This window comes from Pipra filicauda, unplaced genomic scaffold (assembly GCF_003945595.2).
Source record: "Pipra filicauda isolate LSUMZ 115617 unplaced genomic scaffold, ASM394559v2 scaffold339_size799093_pilon, whole genome shotgun sequence".
NCBI lineage: Eukaryota > Metazoa > Chordata > Aves > Passeriformes > Pipridae > Pipra > Pipra filicauda.
In genome coordinates, this window is record NW_024104464.1 from 404,799 (window position 1) to 426,810 (window position 22,012).

General features: G+C 52.6%; 1 protein-coding gene across 1 annotated transcript in view; it reads right to left on the reverse strand.

The window, feature by feature from the left end:
* The window catches only part of LOC113982492 (protein CEPU-1), a 353,018-nt gene that overhangs the window by 202,298 nt on the left and 128,708 nt on the right, over nt 1-22,012 (reverse strand). The window lies entirely within an intron of this gene.

Consider the following 22,012-nt stretch of genomic DNA (forward strand, 5'->3'; position numbering starts at 1 on the left):
CCCCGGGGCAGTCAGTCCCTGCTGCCAGGCACCTCACAGCTCCTACAGCATTTGGAGTGAGGGAAAAAAAAGATTTCCCACCTTTTGCTCCCTATCCTGAGACTGCCTCCTCCATCCCTCCAGCTCAGCACCTAAACAGCCCCTGCCCCCCAACTCCAAAGCAGCCTGGATATCCAAAACTGCCTGCAACCTCCTCTCCCAGCAGCCAGGCCAGAAATAGGTCTCGCTCCCATCTGCCAGTGAGGATGGGAATTAGTTCCTTCCCTGCTCCGCTGTTTTGTGCTGAGCTCTGCAAAGGGACGCGCCGAGGCTGCTGCTGCCTGCAGATAACATCCCACTGCTCCCCCAGGACACGGCTGCCATTTGCCATCCAGCAGACTCCATCTGCTGCCACAGCCAGTGTGCATCCCAAACACTCAGCATCCCAAACACTCAGCATCCTGAATACAAAGCATCCCAAACACTGAGCTTCCCCAGTGCCAGACATCCCAAACACAGAGCATCCCAAACACAGAGCATCCCAAACACTCAGCATCCCAAACACTCAGTATCCCAAACACTGAGCATCCTGAATACAATGCATCCCAAACACTGAGCTTCCCCAGTGCCAGACATCCCAAACACAGAGCATCCCAAATGCCAAGCATCCCAAACACAGAGCATCCCAAACACTGAGCATCCCAAACACTGAGCATCCCAAACACTGAGCATCCCAAAAACTGAGCATCCTAAATACAATGCATCCCAAACACTGAGCATCCTGAATACAATGCATCCCAAACACTGAGCTTCCCCAGTGCCAAGCATCCCAAATGCTGAGCATCCCAAACACAGAGCATCCCAAACACAGAGCATCCCAAACACTGAGCTTCCCCAGTGCCAGACATCCCAAACACTGAGTGTCCCGAATGCTGAGCATTCCAAACACAGAGCATCCCAAACACTCAGCATCCTGAATACAAAGCATCCCAAACACTGACCTTCCCCAGTGGCAAGTATCCCAAACACTGAGCATCCCAAACACTGAACATCCTGAATGCTGAGAATCCCAAATGCTGAGAAGCCTTAACATGGAGCATCCTGAATGAGGAGCATCCCAAACACCAAGCAGCCCAAATGCTAAACATCCCAAATGCCCAGCATCCCAAACACTGAGCATCCCATATGCTGAGCATCCCAAACTCCAACCATTCCAAGCACTGTCATCCCAAACACCACGCATCCCAAACAACAAGCATCCCAAACACCAAGCAGCTGAAATGCTGAGGATCCCGAGTGCTGAACATCCCAAATGCCAAGCATCCCAAATGCCAAGCAACCCAAACACCTGAACACAGACCATCCTGAATGCTGAGCATCCTGAACATCAAGCATCCCAAACTCCAAGCATCCCAAACACCGAGCAACCTGAACATGGAGCATCCCAAACACTGAGCATCCCAAACACGGAGCAGGCTGAACATGGAGCACCCCACATGTTGAGAATCCCAAATGCTTTGCATCCCAAACACCAAGCATCCCAAACACCAAGCATCCCAAATGCCAAGCACCCTGAACACTGAGCATCCCAAACACTGAGAATCCCACCCCACTGAGCCCCAGATCCCAATGCAGAGATGAAATGACAGTGCCTGGAGCCCCAAGCCCTGCTCTCCTGTGCATTGTGTGGCTCAGCTTCCCCGGGTGGAAAGCAAAGCACAGCACGGAGGGTCCTGGCTCTGCCACCTCAGCTCTGAAAGGGAATTTGTTTCCAGCAGTGTGGCTTGGGATTCAATCTGGGGCTGTCAGCCCTTGGAAACCCCCAAGGACTTCATCCAGACCAGCCCTTTCCTGAGCCATCAGGGAAGAAGGATGACACCACCAAAGGGCTGTGAAATGCAGGTGAGAAAAGGGAGCACAACCCAGGACAGGTGTCAGACACCTTCACTGTCCAAACCAGGGACAGCTGGGGGCCTTTCCACCCCACAGATACAGCTGAGGGTCAGCAGAGCAGTCCCAGAGACGTGTTCCTTGGAGCAGCCCTGCATCCCTCTGCATCCTGCACCTCCAATCCTGTTGGGGAGCATTTGGGATTGCAATAAACCCACTGCCCCCCATTGATCTGCCTCTGGATTTATCTCTAGATGGATCTGCCTCCAGGAAGGGCTTCCAGAGGGGTTCAGCTCCTCCCAACCACAGCCATCACCCTTTTCCCCAGCTCCCCAAATTTCTCTGCCCCAAATGCATCATTAGCTCTGTCCTTTAGAGCCTTGTCCAGTCTCTCCTGAATTATCCAAGGGGTTCAGAGCGATGGGGTTGGGGGAAGGAAAACCTCTTGCCTTCAGGAGGCCCAGCAACAAACTCCAAAAGCCCACAATGAAAAATAATCCATAAATCTGGCCCCAAACAGCAAATACTATTGATTCCTATCAGAGGAAGAAGAATAGGAATTAGAAGCTCCTCAGAACAAAGCCATTTTCCTCTGATGTACATGGATGGGGGGGAGGGGGAAAGCCATTTTAATTACTGATCAAAAATAAATGACTTGCATTTGCCAGGACTTTTTTTTATTATTATTATTGTTATTTTCGAAATTACTTTTGTAGAATGACTTAAAACTTATTAATATATTTATAAGGAGAGAAAACACCCATAAATGCTTGGAATGCTGAGCCAACGAATTAATTAACATCAAATTAGTGGTGGTTACTCCAGGTTGATACTGAACATTGCTCCTCTATTATGTGGAGGATGGGCCAAAAAAAATCTCTTGCAGCTGTTAATTATTTCAATTATTAATTTTACTTAATAATTCATATCCCTTTCCTGACCCCCTGGAGTATGTTACAGTATCTACATTTCTTCCTCTCCGTCTCCATTTCTCCCTCACTCCACTTTCAGCACGACAATCCATCACTCCACAAGGTTACTGGCTTCAGGAGAGAGGTTTGGAGGGGTTTTTTTATTATTATTATTTTATTTTATTCTTTATAATCGACAGTCATTTCCTCAGAGAAATGCCCCCAGTAAATACCTGCTCGAGAGAAACGATAATAAATCCTTAAAGGTGAATTTTGCTGCTCTTTCCCCCTCACGTGCTGCCTTTAAAGAATAAAAAAAAAATAATACGTCTTAAAAAAAAAAATAAAACCGCCCTCTGAGAGCCCAAATCCTTAATAGTACATACATGGAGAGTGAATTACGAATAAATCCACTTTAAAGGCAAGCAGGGAGGATTTTTTTAAGCACCTTTTAGGGCTGGATTAAGGTTCTCAGCATCGCCCAAGGCTGAGCTTGGCCCAGGGACCCTTCCCAGCGACAGCCCCGAGCCCAGGGGACAGCAGAGAAAGGGACACTGAGGCACAAGGGGTCATTAAGGAGATTTATGAATGGACTCATCCAGAGAAACTGTGGATGTTCATCCCTGGAAGTGCTCAAGGACAGGTTGGACAGGGCTTGGAGCAACCTGGGCTCGTGGGAGGTGTCCCTGCCCATGGCAGGGGGTGGAATGAGATGAGCTTTAATTTCCCTTCCAATCCAAAGCATTCTGTGATTCCCACATCTTCCCATCACGTCGCTGGTCTGAAGGGATCCCTTTCCCCCAGGAACTGGCCGCTGAAATTTTGCCTTCTACTTCATTTTCATCTTTCTCTGGTTGGAAACTCGGGAAGAAGAATTTAATTGGGCAAGTCTAGACTTAAGTACCTGTTCTGAGGATGTACTTTTTATCAATCTGCCTGAAACTGCAGTAACTCAATATTTCAACATCATGTGGGGAGACAGTTTACAAAAGCATTTAGTGCCAGGACAAGGGGGAATGGCTTCAGAGGGCAGGGTTAGATGGGATATTGGGAAGAAATTCTCCTTGGTGAGGGTGGGGAGGCCCTGGCACAGGTTGCCCAGAGAAGCTGTGGCTGCCTCTGGATCCCTGGAAGTGTCCAAGGCCAGGTTGGACGGGGCTTGGAGCAACCTGGGATAGTGGGAGGTGTCCCTGCCCATGGCAGGGGTGGAACAGAAGGATCTTTAATGTCCCTTCCAACCCAACCCATTCTGTGATTCCCACTCTTCCCATCACATTGCTGGTCTGAAGGGATCCCTTTCCCCCAGGAATTCCTCATTAGGTGAATTGAGCCCTTAAAATACAAAAGGATTAAAAAAAAAAAAGATACACTCACAGTCTTTTCCTATTTTATCCCTGTTTTATCTTTCTCTCCCAGTTTTCAAGCACTCAGCATCTGCCTTTTGGAGCTTTTGTGCTTAACCACCCTGAATAGAGACTTGCTTCAAAGGCAAAAGGAAAGTTGGGATTACAACAGGACTCTCTATCAGCCAGAACATCAGGAAAACTGGTTTCACTTTGGGAGGTGGGAAAATATTGTGTAGGTGAGGGTGTGCAGCTCCTGGAGAAAAGCCCTGTCACCCCCCAAAAGGAAAGGCTTGGAAAAATGGGAGGAAAAAAATCAGAACTTTAAAAAATATATAGAGATTCACATTCCTATCTATATATTTTTTTCCATAAACCAGTTTAACCCTACAAACATTTGTTGCATTTGGTGCGGGGGGGGGGGGGTTCAGGGATGTCCCAGAATTTGGGATTGATCCACAGCATCATTTCAGCTGGTGCCACCAAACTGCCTGCTGCTGAGTTTATCTGGAAATTAATTTCCAGATCAAAGGGAGCCTCTTTAATGACAGAATACAAATGGGGGTTGGTGGAGGATGGAGAAAAGGATGAAAAACCCCGTGGCCCTGGGATATTTCTTGCTGTCGAGGGGATCCATAATTCTGATGTGGGGTTTGGGGAGGAGAAAGGAGGAATTTGGTGTTAACTCTGGGCAGAGAGTCCCAAATTTAATTTCAGGCAGGAAACATTTAAGGAGAAGTGAGAGCTCCACACCCTAAAACACAACAAAAGCCCTCATCTATTGATCTTCTCCCTTGATCTAAAGGGGAGAGATAAAATGTCGTTTGATCCTCTTTGCTGATCTCTGGAGGGCAAATCAAGTCCCAAACGAGGGCAGCAGCAGGCACAGAGACACAGCTCCAAGAGACACTCCAGCAAATAAACAGGACTGTTGGTTTAGGGCTGTTTCTGGGGGAAAAGGGAGGGAGGGGAGAGGTCACTTTCAAAACATGTTTTTTCTATTAATTCATCTATTAAATGTGAATAACAAATCCTGATTATTTGCTGGATGGCCTGACTGGCATTTGCATATTTTCCAAGGGGATAACAACAATTTAGAGCCTAAATACGACAGCTGGGTGGCTGATACTCCGCTGGTGAGCCCCAAAAGGGCCCTGCCTTCCCACGGCATCACTTTTCCAGGGATACCCAAGCACGTGGCAAGAACAACCCAAGCTTCTCTCACACCCCTGCAGGGCAGCAGGCAAAAATCAGTCCCATTTTGAACAGCTGGGGAAACTGGGGCAACAAAAACGGGCAACAATTTGCCCGTGCTGGCTCAATAATGTGGATATAAAAGGGATCTGAGACCACTTTTCCCGTGTAAGCACTAAAGCTCCCTCACTTCCCAAGAGGCTCTGAATAACTGTGTCACTTTTCCTGCAATTTGCAGAGGCCACACGCTGTTCCTCTCTTCCCCTCCCTCCCACTGATTGGCGTTTCCAGCTCGGCAACGTGGTGGTTTTCCATTCTCCCAGGGAAATGTGGCTCTTTAGGGGCTCCAGGCTTGTTCTGCAACAGGCAGAGGGTTGGAAAGCAGAGGGCAAAGCCCAGCAGCCCCTGCTTGGACCCAGACCGACAGGAAATCTGCATTTTCCTCCAGTTTCTGCCTTTTTTTCCTTTTTTCCAAGCACAGAGCCACACACACCTTGTAGCACGATGGTGGGTGATCCCATTCCTGCAATTCTTCTCCCACCATCAGCTCATCACCGCCTTGTTGATGCAGGGAACCAAATCCTGATGTCTTCTCCCTGGATTAAACCCCATGGCTTTGCCTTGTCCTGCCTGGCACAACCCTGGATCCCAACCCAGCTCACTGGATACAACCCTAAAATCAGAGTTACCCCAGGGTTTTCTGCCCCTCTGGCCCCAAAGCCACTCCCTAACGCGGGACAACGTGCACAGCACCAGGATCATCATCCAAAAAGAGCTCTTCCAACACATGCAAACAACAAACTGGTCCCACACGGCTCCTCCAGAGCCACTTTCCTTTAAGGAAAGGGCTGGGTTTTGTAGCTGGCTCTTTTTTTTTTTTTATTCCCCCTCTTTTTCCTCTTAGGCCTGAACGGTTTAATGAGCGTCCTTTTGACCTAGGAAACTTAGTTTTAATTTTCATCCCTTTATCCGGAGAACAATGTGTCCTGGGGGCATCTTTGAGCACAATGTACACTTTCATCATCAAAACAAATGCTAGAAATACCCATCTGCCACGTTATCAGAGCGTGTTGGCTCAGTGAGCCGGACACCGCTTAGGGGACAAGGGAGGCTTTTACTCTTCTCAAAGTCATGAGCGCTCCCTCTAAGCTCTTTAGCATTAGAGATTCCTGTGGAGACGAGTATTAGAAGCTCCATTTCTTTTTTCCCCAGTCAGGAATGATGGGAGATGGAGCGTTCTTTGGAGATTTCTGTCCTACGGGGGAGAAAACAAGAGCGGATCCTCTGTCAGTCATCCCGGCGGGTGCCTTGTAGGGTCTCGGGAGCACGTTGATCCCTGGGTGATGCTGCTCAGAGGGGGGGATGGAGCAGAAAGCTGGATCCAAAGGCAAGGACTCAGCTCCCAGCTGAAGGTTACTCAGGGTGGGCAAGTATCCAAGAATGCTCCGCCTCAGCTTTCTGTCCCAAAAAGGGGAGTGACGACTGTCCCTGATTTATTTTATTACAGAACCACAGACTGGTTTGGGCTGGGAGGGAACTTAAAGATGACCCCATTCCACCCTCTGCCATGGGCAGGGACACCTTCCACTAGCCCAGGTTGCTCCAAGCCCCATCCAACCTGGCCTTGGACACTTCCAGGGATGGGGCAGCCACAGCTTCTCTGGGCAACCTGTGCCAGGGCCTCCCCAGCCTCCAAGCGATTGTGCTCCTGGGTTTGGATCTCCAGCTGATGTGCATCAGCTCCAATTAACACCCTCCCTTATCCAGACCTTATCCAGGCCTTCCCAATTCCCCCACCAGCATCCAGATAACCAAGACCATTCCATGCCACGACACTCAGCTTTCTAGGATTTGCCTCCTTCCCCAAACCCACCCTCTCCAAGGAGCTTTGCTAGCTGCCGTCTCCTCTCTGTCTCAGGCTGGAATAATTTGGAATAAGTTATAATAATAGTAAACATAGTAAAAACAACAACAAATCAAACCTGCTTTGTTACTCCCCAGGCACACGCATTTGTCTTCCAAGCGACAAAGTAATCACATTTTTGGGTCTAATTTATGACGTGCATTTCAGTCGCTGCCTTGGGGCGTTATCACAAGTCACAGCCCCAGTACGCCACGGGAGGAATCCAGGCTCTTAAATCCTCACCTCCTTTAGCTCCTCCACCTGCCAACAATTCCAAAGATATCTTTCCCCTGGTTTGAGCCGATTGCAGCAGAGCCCAGGGATGGCATCCCACCTCCGTGGGGGAGAGCTGAGCCCCTGGGAGCAACAGCCCCGTGGGAAGGGGCCTCACAAAACCCGCTGAAAGCTGGGCTGTGGGTAATTTCCTAAGGAATTTGCATGGAAAAGCATATTTTTACCTATTAGATTTCATGTTCTCCCTTCAAAAGCTTCAAAACATAATGATCATTGTTACTGTTTATGGGACACTGACACACAGACAGAAAACCCTGGAAACAGGGAAAAATGCAGCGGGTTCTTCCCTCTGCCATGAGGACTTCCCAGCAGCCATGTCACCCAGACAGCGGCTGGAACACAAGGTGAGGACCTTGCTGAGAGGGATGAGCAGCTGGATCTTGGGGGAATTTGGGGCATGGCTCAGGATCTTCCTGGCTGAATCTGGAAGGATGGAATGGGAAGGTACGAGGCTCCTGGAGCAGTAAAACTGTACCTGCTGGCAGCTGGCCACTGCCCAGCCTCTCCCTCCACAGCAAGCAGGCATTAGAGCTTCCAGGAGAGATCTCCATGCTCAGGGCACTTCCATAAAGGAAGAAAAGGGCTTTTCCCCTATTTTGGCCATGAGTTCGCCTGTGCTGCTGGGATTTTCACACAGCAAGTATCAGTTTGTGCTTAACTCGGTGAAGAAGTAGCACAGTCACCCCTACACGGGGCCAGGATAAGCACCGAGCCTCTGCCAGGCTGGGAGATGGGAAGGAAATGGATGGGGGCTGTGATTTCCTCCCCTAAGATAACACTGAAGAAATCTCCACCTCAAACCAGAATAATCACATTTCTTGCCAAGGAGCACAAGCCCTGTGGCAGGTCGGGGATGGATCTCAGGAGCTGACATGTCTCTCTGCCGTCTTCAGCTGATGAAGTGTCAAATGAGATGGAACAGAAAGTGAGACCCATCTGGGGAAGCTCCAACAGGCTGATTGATACCAGGAGGAGGAGGAGGAGGAGGGTGAGGTGGTTGGAGCACCACAGGGACCTGCTGCTGCTCGCTCCCGTGCTCAGCAAGGTGATGCCAAGGGGCAATTTTGGGCTGGCCAGCTCAGAGCACCATGGTCACTTCTCCTCTTCCTCCTCCTCCTCCTCCTCCTCCTCCTCCTCCTCCTCCTTCTCTTCCTCCTCCTCTCCCACTGGCCAGAGCCATGTGGGAGCAGCCCTGGGAATTGTCAGTGCAGTCAGCAGTGACAGCACTCACAGTCCTCACCACAAACAGCAATGATCATTAATTACTGTCCTGATTCATTAGCACAGGGGGGCCCTGGGCAGGCTCCCCTGGAGCTGCCAGGTGGCTCAGGGGGGTGTGGGTGCAGGGCTTTGCCGGGTGGCTGGTTTTGAGTATTGGGATCAGTGTTGGGATTTTCAGCACTGCAAGAACAGGGGGAGGAGGGAAAACCGTGGCTCTCATCCCTGGGTCGTGCTGACTCCCCTGACGGGCCAAGGGCTGCAGTGGGAACAGGGAGGGGATGGACATGTGCTGGGAAGAGCAATAATGCACCTGGGGATGATTGGTGGGGTTTAATGAAGCTGCACCACCAAGAAATGGGGAAGTTGGTAAAGGGGAGAGGACACGTCCCCTACCCTTGCCCACAGGATCTGCATCCCATACAGGGATTAAGGAATTTCCAGCCTGACCCCTGAACTGTCACAGCTCACTCCACCCCAAAAGGCCATCAGCTGCTCCAGAAAAGCAGAGGGTGACCTTCCAGATGTGGGTGGATGAGTTTTCCTAAAGGACCTTACGGAATTTGGTCCTGAATTAATGGAAATCCCCTTCCAGCTCAAGGAGAGACCTTATGCTTAGGGATAGTCAGAGGCTGAGGCAGGGCACAGGACCCACCACATGACCAAAACCCCCTGCTCACAGAAAGCCAAACATACATAGCCATGAGGTGCTGTGTTTCATGATACCCTTTAATAGGATCAGCAAAACAGGGCCAGCATATAAAATACAGCTGCTTAGGAGATCACAAAAAATACTTTAATCTGCAGTGGCTCCTCACCTCCAGGGGCATGTGAACTGGTACACTCTATGTGCTTATTTAGCTGATCCTGTTAAAAAGGTATCAGAATAAAGCAGAGGGGGAAAAAAAAGAGAACCCTTCGTTGTGTGAACTGAGCCAGAGAAAACTTTCCCTCTAGCAAGACTCTGGCAAAAATCCCAGTCCCACTCCACTGGTGCTTTGAAATACAAACAGGAGGATCTGCTGGTCCTAAAGAGCATTTCCCACTGCCCCAGGGCTCGCTGCCCATGGAGAGGTCCTGGAGATGCTCCTTGGAGCATCCTTGGAATAGTCATCACAGCCTGTGCAAGGAAAAGCTGGGAGAGAAGGCAAGAGGGAGAAGTGAGAAAGCAGGAGCATCCTGACCACAGGGAAGCCTCGATGGGCAAGTGCCTTGGAAGGAATAAAGCACCGTGGATTTTGTATCCAGCCTGGAAAGGAAGCTCCTCTGTCTCCATCCCTGGGTTGGAGCTGCAGCACAGAGCCTGAGGGCAGGGGCAGGAGGACTTTGTCATGTAGCAACACCGGGAGGTGGCTGGGAGAGCTGGGAAGGAGGGAGCAGTGCCAGGCTGGGGAAGGATGCTCAGCAAAGCCACTGCCTGATAGAGACATCACAGAGCCCTGTGCATGAGGGACAGAGGCAAGAGCTGCCTCACAGGGCTAAAACCAGGGGGAAAAGCCACAAAGAAAGGCAAAGACAAGATACAAACCCAGCTTTCAGCTGCCTTGTGTAAGTTATCCAGCGCTGGTGGGAGGCAGGAGGGGCAAATCCCTGCTCTGGAAGGGTCTGCTCCCCGCCAGGTTTGCTCCAGCTGCTGTCACCCAGCCCCTTCCAGCCTGTTGCTTTTGACTTTCTTATTCAGGATCTGTAGTTTTGGTCAGCTCTACACGGCAAAGGCAACAAAGCAAAGAGCTGAGTGAGGTGTGAGAGGCACAGCGAGGTGAGGTGGCCATCAGAGCCCCAGGCACCACACAGCCCTGGGATCAGCTGATGGGAAAACAGAGCCATTTCTCCAGCATCTCCTGCTGCCCTGCAAAGAGCCCAGTAGCAGATTTCAGAGGGGAAAAAAAACAGACAAAAAACCCAAACAAGTCAAATCCTAAGAGGTACCTCCAGGGTTCCCTCATTTTGTGTGAAGAGGTGGGATCCACACGCCAAAGGACCCACAAGGTGTGAGGGGACAAGAGCCCACTCATCACTGTGGGATAACTCCTGGAGGAGGAGAGTGCCTCATCCCCTTGGACACCTTGGAAAACACCCAAACAGAGCTTCAAGCCCTACATATCACCTGGACAAAGCCTCAGGATGTTTCTCACACATGCTTCCCACAGGGATGGAGTCCAGGAGCCTCAGTCCCAGAACCTGTGCCCAAAGTTCTCACCGGCAATATTCCCACCAATCACAGCTCCTGGTACATTTTGGGGAAGAGGAGGAACCTGCCTTGAAACCACCAGCACACCAGCAAAGAACCTTTTGCTAGTTGAGCCCTTAACACCAGTAAATCCCCCCTAAGGAGAAGGTTAACAGCCTTATTTTGGGGCAAGTGAGGTTTTGGGGCACAGTTTGCCCAACGTTATCCCAAATCCCTGAACCAGACCCATGAGCTGGAACTGGCTCTTTGGTTTAGCCACATTATTCCTTCAAGGAGACACATTGCAAAACACCCAGCCTGGACTGAGGAGTGACCAGGACCCCTCCTGCCCAGCCCTGTCCCCATCCTGGGCCGGGCTGCTGGGAGCTGGCGCTTGGGGCCAATTCAGCCCCAATTTCTTCCCCCAGATGGGAATCAAATTGAAAACCCTGCAGCTGTGGCACTCACACCACACGCCACGTGGGACCCAGGGACAGCAGCGCCGGTGCCTCCAGCCCTGACCTTTATTTTCCATTAATGGAGCCGGGTGAGTGTCGGCTGTGTTTGAAGCTGCATAAAATGAACTGAAAATAAGAGGGATAAACAGCAGCGGTTAAGGCTCTTTTCCACACTCCCACACTCCCCCCCTTTTCTTTTCTCCTGGAGGAATGCTGAACCAACTGTAGCAAAGTTCTTGACACACAGGGAGGTGCTCCCATGCCCAGCTGACTCACTGGGAACAGCTCCCTGCCAGCTGCCTGAGCAGGGAAGACAAACCCCGAGGAAAAGTGGCTCTGCAGGGGGAGGTCTGCAAGTCCCCACATGTCAGAAAGCATCTGGTTCAAGTGTGAGCAGGACAGAGCCATCCCATCCCCCTCTGGAGAAAGATGGAATTAAAAATAAGTGAGCATTCCTTGGCTGGAAAGGGAAGGAAAGGAATAGGAAAACGGGAAAATTATGCTGAGACTTAATAATTTAATACCATACTCTGAGCAGGTGCCATCCACCCATGGATACAATTTTCTACCCTAACTGGGGTATTTTATATTCCCACTTCTGTAGATGATTGAGCATCACCTTTTTGGTGAAGCCTATAGAGAAATGAGGGTTCTCTTTAGGAATAAATTCTTCCCTGGGAGGGTGGGGAGGCCCTGGCACAGGTTGCCCAGAGAAGCTGTGGCTGCCCCATCCCTGGAAGTGTCCAAGGCCAGATTGGACGGGGCTTGGAGCAACCTGGGCTAGTGGGAGGTGTCCCTGCCCATGGTAGGGGGGTGGAACTGGATGATGTTTAAGGTTCTTTCCAACCCAAACCATTCCGGGATTCCATGATTCTTCCATAACCTCCACGCTGAGGAAGCCAGAGGAGCTGGAGGGCTCCAGTGGGAAACAGCACCACCAGGACAGCTCTCCCTTGGACTTTTCCACACCCAAACTGCCATCAGAGGGAAAGGAGCCAGCTCCAAACTTTTAAAAACATTAACCTTCACTGGTATTTGCAGAGCAAACAGGGACCTCGCACAGATTAAATGGCAGCGTGTTGCTTCCTTCTGCTATTCCAGTTTTAGGGAGCCAGGTTTAGGATTCCAGTGCATGCTGGGCTAGGCTGCTAACCCTTTAATACTTTAAATCCAAGCTCATCTCTCGGCCAGGCCTTTAATTTAACTTTAGCTGGATAGCTGCCCCATGTTTAATAAATAACTATTGACTATTTAAAGAGCACCTGGGTTGAGGTTTCCCACCTCAGGCTGGGTACACACGTGCAAATACACAGTGCCTGTTACTGCCTTATTAAACCTTAGTCCTAGGCATCAGCTTAATAGCCACTTGCTATTTAATTAGCCAGGGAGTTCAAGGCTTGTTGGGGAAAAAAAATTAAATACTAACAGGACTAGCTCTGACAGACCTGGGAAACAGCTCCTCCTTTCTCTTTGCTGTCCAGAGAGGAAATGGCCATCAGGGAGGGATCAGAAATCCCAGACTGGTTTGGGTTGGAAGGGGCCTTAAAGCTCATTTCATTCCACCCCCTGCCATGGGCAGGGACACCCTCCACTTGCCTGGGTTGCTCCAAGCCCCGTCCAACCTGGCCTTGGACACTTCCAGGGATGGGGATTCCCAACTTCTCTGGGTGACCATTTCAGCCCCTCAGAGGTGTGGGGAGGGTGAGGCTGTGGCTCCACCTGCCCCACTGTCCCCTTTGACCCAGCACAGGGGGGCCTGAAAATCCTGTGAAGGAGCCCCAGGACACCCCCCATGGGGCCACCAACCCCACGTGGCTGCAGGGCCAAACCAAGGGGTGCCCAAACCCTCGTTATCCACAAAAGCAGCCACTGAACCCCCACCTCTACAAAGTGCAAGCCCAGAGCTGCCATCTCTGCATCTCACTCCTAAAATCCCCACAGGAGCACACTGAGCCCTGTGGTTTGCAGCAGGTGACGTGTGTGCCTCCCCTTCCCTGGGACTCAGCATTCCCATATTTCACCCTGTATGGCCAATATTTAAAGGTAAGCTTCCATCACGAGCCAGGAGGATTTATCTCTATGGGTTTCCATTAACAGTAATAAGATGAAGGCCAACAGCCTCATACATTCCACTCTGCCCAGGAGAAATGCTTTCCCTTCATTAGATGTTTGCTGGAGACACGGAAAGAAATGAGCATGGAAGGGGGAAAGAGAAAGGAGAGGAAGAAAAGACATTCCCGGGCTACTTCTAGCTTTGTTTTTGTTGGGAAGTTGGTTGGGATTAGGATCATGGAATCACAGAATGGTTTGGGTTGGAAGGGACCTTAAAACCCATCCAGTCCCACCCCCTGCCATGGGCAGGGACACCTTCCACTGTCCCAGGTTGCCCCAAGCCCCCTCCAACCTGGCCTTGGACACTTCCAGGGCTGGGGCAGCCACAGCTTCTCTGGGCAACCTGGGCCAGGATGTCATCACTCTCCCAGGGAAGGATTTCTCCCCAGTGTCCCATCTAACTGTGCCCTCTCTCCACATAAACCCCCCTCCCCTTGTCCTGTCACTCTCTGGATCCATGGATTAGGCAAACACCAGCTGGGAGGGCCCAAGGCAGCCTGTTACACCCTCCTCCTCCTCCGGCAGCGCTGCCATTCCCCTTCCTCCCAGCAGACACACGTTCCTGGGTGGACTGGGGGTTATTCTGGCCGTTTCTTTGCAGCATTTCTCACTCCCATTCTCTCTGTCCCGGTGGACGGTGCCATCTGCCAGCGCCTCACCCCGACAGCCGATGTTGTCAGCGCCACGCTCGGCGTCACCGTGAAGGTGACACTTTCCAGGGGGCTGCTGGCTGTGGGCTGTGCCTGCCTTCAATTCATGCACAGAGCAACTTCTAAAAAAAAAAAAAAATAAAAAAAATAAAATTCAAACTGGACTTTAGAAGAGACTTTGTAAAAGCAGCCATTGCAGAAGGCGAGGCTCTCAGATGTTGTTACTGTTGCAGCGAGCCCCGGAGATAAGGGCTGGAATCGGGGCCCTGCTGGGCACTTCACAAACATGCAGAAATCATCCCTCCCTTCAGAAAAGGTCTGTGTTGGCTCTGAATTACAGCACAGGCAGAGGAGATTCGGGGCTAAGCCGAATGTCAGATGTCTTATCATGCGTTCCCACCAATAGGTGGTAACTCTGAAGCCTACTGATGGTGAGCTAAAAGTCATCTTGGGGTTTTGGTCAACATGCTCAGCTACTCCTTGGCTGAACTCTTCAGCCTTCTGCTTCCTCTCCAAGTAAAGGTCCTCTAGCCCCCTGAAACCAGCCCAAAAAAGGTGCTCAGAGAGCACCAACCCCATGAATTAACCCACCCAGAGCTGGGTAGGGCACTAATAGCATGGCCTGACATGCTCTGCATCATCAGCTTCTCCTGCTCTTCCTTCTCACTCCTTGGGTGGACACGGGGTCCAGGCAACCTTTGCAAAGCTCCAGCGCTGCTGAACCAAGTCACTGCTTTCCTGACATGACATTTGTTATCCCTAATTACCAGCTTGGCTTCATTTTAAAGTCATTTGCACTGATTACTCTGACTGCTGCCTTGGGTAGTCAATGACTTAGATTAACTGAGCACAGCACACATAAAAATATTTTAAATATATGTATATTCACCTAAATTCCTTTAATGTCCTGCTTTGCAGCGTCTTGGCTTAAACTGATGCCCACTTGTGCCTCTAATCTGACACGAGCTCAAAGAGCCTCCTGGCATCAATCCGCTCAATTCCCTTCAGAGATGTGTAAGCCCTCAACGAAGCCCCTTCTTAATCCCCTTTTTGCCAGTGATTACAGAGCTGGTGTCTCTAACTCAGCCTGGATCAGAGGCCCCATGTCCCCATCGAGTCACCTTTTGCTCCCTTGGCTGCTTGGTGTTGCTCCAGCAGCATCACCAAGCCCAGGGTCACCTCCCCTGGTGTGGTCTGGCAGAGGGTTTGCTGCGTTTACAAACTGCTGAGCCTCCAGGGGAGTTTGGATCCACACTTCCGAGATTTTCAGGAAAAGCAGCAGACAACAAAATTGCAATTTAAACCCAAAAAAAGGGGAGAAAGTTGAAATTCTCAGTGCTAAATTCCACACTGTGGCAAATCCACAGCAGAAAATAAATTCCCTGGATAAGTGTGTGCTTCGAAGATGGATCTCAGGACCGCTCCCATCCCACTGCCATGTACCCCAGGACCTCTCACTGCACCCACTGTCCTTTCACCCCACTGAAATCCCTGCTGCCGTGCAGACATCCCAGTTCCTGCTCCAGGTGATGTCAGCTCCCCTGAGCTCGCTCTGAGAAGCCACGGATCCCTTTGGCTTCCCAGCTGGCGTTGACTCATTTGAGAATCCCAGAATGGTTTGGGATGGAAGGGACCTGAAAGATCATCTAATTCCCGCACCCTGCCACAGGCAGGAACACCTTCCACTAGACCAGGGTGCTCAGTGCTCCACCCAACCTGGACTTGACTGCTGTCTTTCCACGGCCCTCATGTTGGTGGCAGCATCAAGGAGTTGGGAAGAGGCCGTGGAAAAGGCTCTGTGGGCGGACAGACAAACAGCCGGGCACGCGGCTCCCCCCGAGCCGGCGCTTCTGCCTCTGCTTCCTGCTGGGCTGGGTTGTCGTGCTTTCGCATGCAACAAACTCCTTCCAGACTTGGCATCGGGAGGAAAAGCAGCTGCAGGAGCCCCGGCCAACTCTCGGCGGGAGGAAACACGCCCGAGGCACAGGTCGTAAACACACGTGCGGAGAGGCTGCTCCGAGCAGGAGCGATTCCAGCTCGGCAGAGCCGGATGGCAGCAAAGCAAACAAATGGCTGACCAGCAGGAGCCTGCTCTGCCCACGGCGTGGGGGAGCTGGGGAGGGCTCTGCCCAGCACAGCCAGGCAGCTGCTTCCCAAAACGGAGGGGAGAGGCCTCGGGGATCCAGAAACCCTGTGACACCAGCGTGGGATGGGAGAGGAGGAGGAGGAAGAGAAGGAGAAGGAGGAGGAGGAGGAGGAGGAGGAAGGAGAGGAGATGATGCTGCCGTGTTGAACGGTCAGTGTGTTTGCACAGGGCCAGGGATAATGTGGGGCTGGCAAGAGAAGTGACCCACACCTATATGGAAAATCCCTGAATCCAGGCTGAGGATACAGTGGAGACACCCTGGGATGGGCTGGGACGGCACAATGCCCATGAGGGATGCAGTGTTTCCCACAGAGAGGGTCGGGAAGCCCAGGATAACTCCATGCCTTACAGCACTGGAGAACATCCCCTCACCCCTTCTCCCAGCAGCCCTTCACTGTTCCCACTTCCCACCCCGCCAGCACCTCCCACTGCTGCAATGAGTTCTGTCAGTCCTCAGAGCCCTGCAAGTGGGGACAGAGGGGCTCCACCGCCAGCCAGGCGGGCTCACAGAGCAAAGGAGGGAGGAGAAGAGCGGGAGGGCCAAGCCAAAGCACCCGCACAGGCACCGCAGCCCGGCCCGAGGATGCTCAAGGTCAGGGAGGAGTTGCAGCTCTGCGCCGCAGCCGCGCTCCGAGAAATCACGTTCCCCCAACTTATCTCTTCTTTTTTCCCAAATCTTCAGCCGAGATGATGGGGCGAGAGCGGGGAGGATGCAGAGTGAGGACCGCGGGACTTTTCCACGGCTCGTTTTCGCCATCTAGTGCTCAGCTCTCCAGCGACAATCCCACTGAAGCGATCCCACTCCTTCCACCGAAATCCAGCCGGATCATTTCACAAGTACAGAGCTGTCCAGAATAAAAACCTACATTTCCAAGGCAGTTCAGACCTGGCCTCTGTGCAGCTGAAGCCCCAGAGCAGGACATGGTCATAAATACTTATATTTTAGCCACTTTCAAGGAGGTCTTTTTACAAGAACTGAACTGAGCAGTCCCAGGTTGGTGCAGAAAAGATACAAGGAGGACACACAGTTTTCAGTCCATGAAACTGCATTTTCTTGTCCTGCTTCCCATGCCCCTTTTCCTTGGCTTTGGGAAATCACTGTGAGTGCCTCAGTTTCCCAAAGCAGAGGAAAACTTCTCTCTTTAACAACACAGAGAAAATCATCTCTGGTCAAACCTCATCAGTATGCTGGGAATTGTAAGGGAGTGAAGTCTGCCAATATCTCCTGGAAGGATAAATGCCCGATTGGATGATGTTTTCCGTAAGATCCATGCAAAGGAAAAGCAGATTTTATGTCCACCACTATGTCCCCCATCAGCACAGATATTTGCAAACTCCTTCACAGGGAAAACACAGCAAGTCCTTCCTGAGGCCCAGGGGTAAAACTGGAGCAGGTGTGAATTCTCCATCCCTGGAAGTGCTCACAGCCAGGTTGGACAGGGCTTGGAGCAACCTGGTCTCGTGGAAGGTGTTCCTGCCCATGGAAGAGGGTTGGGCTAAATGACCTTTAGAGGTCCCTTCCAACCCAGACTGTTTTATGATTCTGTGACCCTGTCTGGGGAGGAGCACAGTGGGTGCTCGGAGATGAGCAGGAAGAACAGTCCCAGCCCAACGCGGAGCTGCAGCAGGGACCACATACACCAGAAAATGCTGAACCAGAGCTCCCCCCCTACACTGAGCCTGTTTTTCCCTGCAGGATGCTCAGCTGCTGCAGGCAAGGCAGTGCTGCCCAGGGAGGGTGGCCTCCAGCAGCCCCTGATGTCCCCAAAGTGCCACCAGGCTGCTTTGCCGTGCCGCAGGAGGGCATTGCCATCTGCTGACAAGCCACAGCCCTGCATGCTCCTGCAGCACACCCTGCCTGCTCCTGCCTGCTCCTGCTGCCGCACAGGCAGGGCCTTCCTGCTTCCCTCCTGGCACTGCTCCCACTGGGGATGGAGCCCAGCAAGCCCCGGGGGTGGCATCCAGTGTCCCAGGCAGGCTGATGCCCCTGGCCCAGGAGGCTGCCCGGCCCCATCCCAGTGTGGGAAAGGCAGCCCCATGTACAGCAGCAGCTTCCACTCACGAGTGAATAATCAGCTTATTACAGATTCAGATAGAAAATCATAATATTTGCTAATCACAATATTAATTTCTTGCTAATTGGCTGCCTGATGGCACAGGCAGAGCAAGGGGGCACCAGCTGGCTGCCGAGGCAGTGCCTTCCCTGGCTGCTGCACAGCACCAGAGCTTTGGGCTTCCTCCAGCAGAGTCGGGGGCAGAAGTCGAGGTCCCCAATTCCCAGGATGGGAACAACTTCCAACCTTTCTTGCCAGAGAGATCCTCACTCTCCATTGCCCTGAGGGCAGGAGGAGGGGAAGGGGTCAGGATGAGGGCAGGGAAACTGGGCATAAACCACAACCCCATAATGAATTGGGAGAGGAGCAAAGCAGAGGACCCAGAAGCTCTGAGCAGCATCTCAACACTTGCACCTTCTCTTTTCTTGCAGCATCCCACCGTGAAGTCGACACCACCACTCCCCATCCCATTTTAGGACTGTCCCCATGTCCCCTCCCTTGGGGACAGAGTCTGGGGAGGAGGAGGGTGGCAGTTCTGCCTCCTTCACAGGTAACCCTTCTACGTGCTGCCTGTGTGACATTATGCAGGTTGGATGCCAGGCAAGGCTGATCACAGAGTCATTGCTGCTGCTGCTGCTAATGAGGCCCTTAGGCTAATTAAAAAGACGAGTAGAACACAAAAACATAATGAGGAGCCAGTTTATCAGTCAATCGGAGGACATGAATACGCCAATAAAAGTTTGAACTACCTCCTTGCTGCCAGCACCCCGGCCTGGCCCAGCCCCGGGCTGGAGGGAGACCAGACTCGACTAAACGGTTTTGTGCTTCCCAGCTGCTGGTCGAGGGCAAAACGGGGGGATGAGAGGCCGGGAGGAGGTGTGCAGCCTCCTCTGTGCCCAGCTGGCACGGGGCTGTTTGCTTGGACTGCTCAGAGGATGCAGGGTTCAAACAGCACCTGAGAGAGGGGTGTGGGCAGCTCATCCTCTTTGGAGCTGGAGAGCTCTGGGAAGTCCAGAGGGACATTGAGGGAGCCCTCAGACCCAGCCCTGTGTCCCTACACTCCATGGGCATCACACTTGGCACCCACTGGATGTTTCAAGGCTTTTCCCTGGCCACCACCAACCTCCACGTGTGCAGAGCTGCTCAGATCCCTGCTCTGGATCCATGAGGATGAAGGATGCTATGGGAGCCTCCTTCTAGCCAGGTCCCTCAGGGCTGTGGTCCCCTCCCCCGGGTTTCACATTAGCCTCTAACCAGGCGGAACAAACGGGCAGGAGAGGCTGCAATCCCACTGCCAGGGCACGAGTCTTGTTATTAATATTATCATCATTATTATGACTGTGCCCGTGGCAGGCTCGGGGAGTGACGGTGGGAAGATGAGCACTTGAAGTGAACCACGGGGCTGGCAGTGCCTGGTCACACGCCAAAGGCACCCAGAAAACATGGAAAGGTCCTGCCTGGCCCCAGCTGGGGGTTCCAGCAGCACCCCCAGCCCCCAGCCAGACCCCCAGCCCCGCTCCCTGCACCTCCGAGCCGAGGACACAGCGAGGGACTGGTTTTAGGGGTGGTTTTAGGGGTGGTTTTGATGATGAATTCCTTTCGCAGACTTCTTCACTCAGCCCTCCCGCCCGGCTTGTGGATGAACCGGGAAATCTCTGGGGCGTCTTTGTGCTAAACAAATGTAAACACTTCTACCTAAACAGCAGCAGCTGGAGCTGCCGTGTCTGGGCACCCCAGGGCACCCACGGCAGCGGCACAGCCGGCACGGGCAGGGTGGGAGGGAGGGAGGATGCGAGAGGACTGCAGGAGGGTTGGGAATGGGAAGGGGCAAGGCAGCATAAGAGAGAAGGATGGGGGGAAAGGAGACATCCAGTGGAAGGGGGGAATCTGGGAAATCACCCCTTCTCAAACCTCTCCGCGGGCACTCAGTCACTGCCTGCATGTCCAAGCACCTCATTTCCCAAGCCAGCCCCTGATTATTGCTGTGCCTCACGTTCCCTCGCAGCAGAGAAATTCCAGATCTATCAGCGGAGCTGTCGGAGGCTCCTCCCGAGCTGCGATTCATCACAGGAGGCAGACGCTTTGCAAGAGGAGGTGATAACGCTCCATTCGAGGTCCCTGTCCCCGGGCTGGGACCGGTCTGTCCCCGAAGCTGCTCCCCACACCCAGAGATTGAATTGGCAGCGGCCACCCGGGCAGGGGACAGCTGGCACGGGCTGGCTCTGCCTGCAGGAGGTGCTCCCTGCAGTGCCCTCCTTCAGCCCAGATTTCCTCTTATTCAGATTATTTTCAGCGCTTTCCTTTTGTATCACCCCAGAAACCCCATGTCATTAACCCCACCAATGCACGATCACTCCCTGATTACACCCCTGGGTGGTCCAAACCTGCCAGACCCTTCCCCCTGCATCTTCCAATACCTAAAGAGGGATCACAAGAAGCAGGCAGAGCGACTTTTTACAAGGGCATGGAGTGATAGGACAAGGGGGAATAGTTTTAAACTAAGAGGAGAGATTTAGGTGGGATATTGGGAAGGAATTCCTCCCTGTGAGGTGGTGAGGCCCTGGCACAGGTTGCCCTGAGAAGCTGTGGCTGCCCCAGCCCTGGAAGTGTCCAAGGCCAGGTTGGACAGGGCTCGAAGCAGCCTGGGCTGGTGGCAGGTGTCCCTGCCCATGGCAGGGAGGTGGAACGAGATGGATTTTAAGGTCCCTCCCAACCCAACCCAAACCATTCTGGGACTCTACGACTCTCATTTGAGGCGGGGGGGGAGCCCCCAATCTCTTCTTGGGGGACCCCTCTGCAGCCCCAGCTCCGCTCCCCTGCGTGCCAGGCAGGCTCCGAAATGGAGACGCTAATTAAATTACACCGCCAGCCAAAACTGCTTCGTCAAGTAAATAAATAAATAAAAATTAGAAGGTCATCAAAGTTGTGTTTGGAGACCATCGCATTAGCATACATCTGCATAGTAATGAAGGGAAAAAAGGGCCATTTAAAGAGAGCTGGTAATTTACCCAGCCAAGTAAACTTCATTACCTTTAAGTAGCGCCCGCGACAAGCACTAATTCACACCTTTAACGACCCTGGCACAGATGGCATAGAGGGCCGGGGGAAGGCAGGGGCAGCCAAGGTGCCCCGGACCCCCGCGGGGCTCCAGTCGGTGCTTGGGGGTCGCAGCTCCGTCTCCAGCACCCTCAGCACCCACCGGGGCCGGGGACTGTCAGTGCGGGGGGGTGTCAACGCCAAAGCTTCGCCTTCTGGGGGTGCAACAGCCCGACCGTGGCATATGGGGGGGTTATTTCAGCTCCTGCATCCCACCGGGGGCTGAGCTCCCTCTGACTCCCCCCCCCCGAGAGCACAGCAAACCATTCCAGCTCCGCACCAATGCCACCAGTGTCACCAGTGTCACCAGTGTCACCAGTGTCACCAGTGCCATCCGTCTGGCGCCGCGCCCCGAGAGGCAGGTGGGGAGGAAAATGGGGCAAACGGGGCTGCTCCCTTCCTGCCTTCGGACACTGCAGCGCCCCGCGCGTCCTCCCAAGCATTTGAGTCCTTGTAGTACCCGCCGGAGCCGGGCGAGGCCAGCACAGCCCCGCGCTCCCGTCCCTGCCGCTCCTTTAAATGCACCAGCCGATTTCTTCAGGCTGTTACGTGTGTATTTATTTCCAATGAGGTCAGGAGTACCAAGGTTGTAAA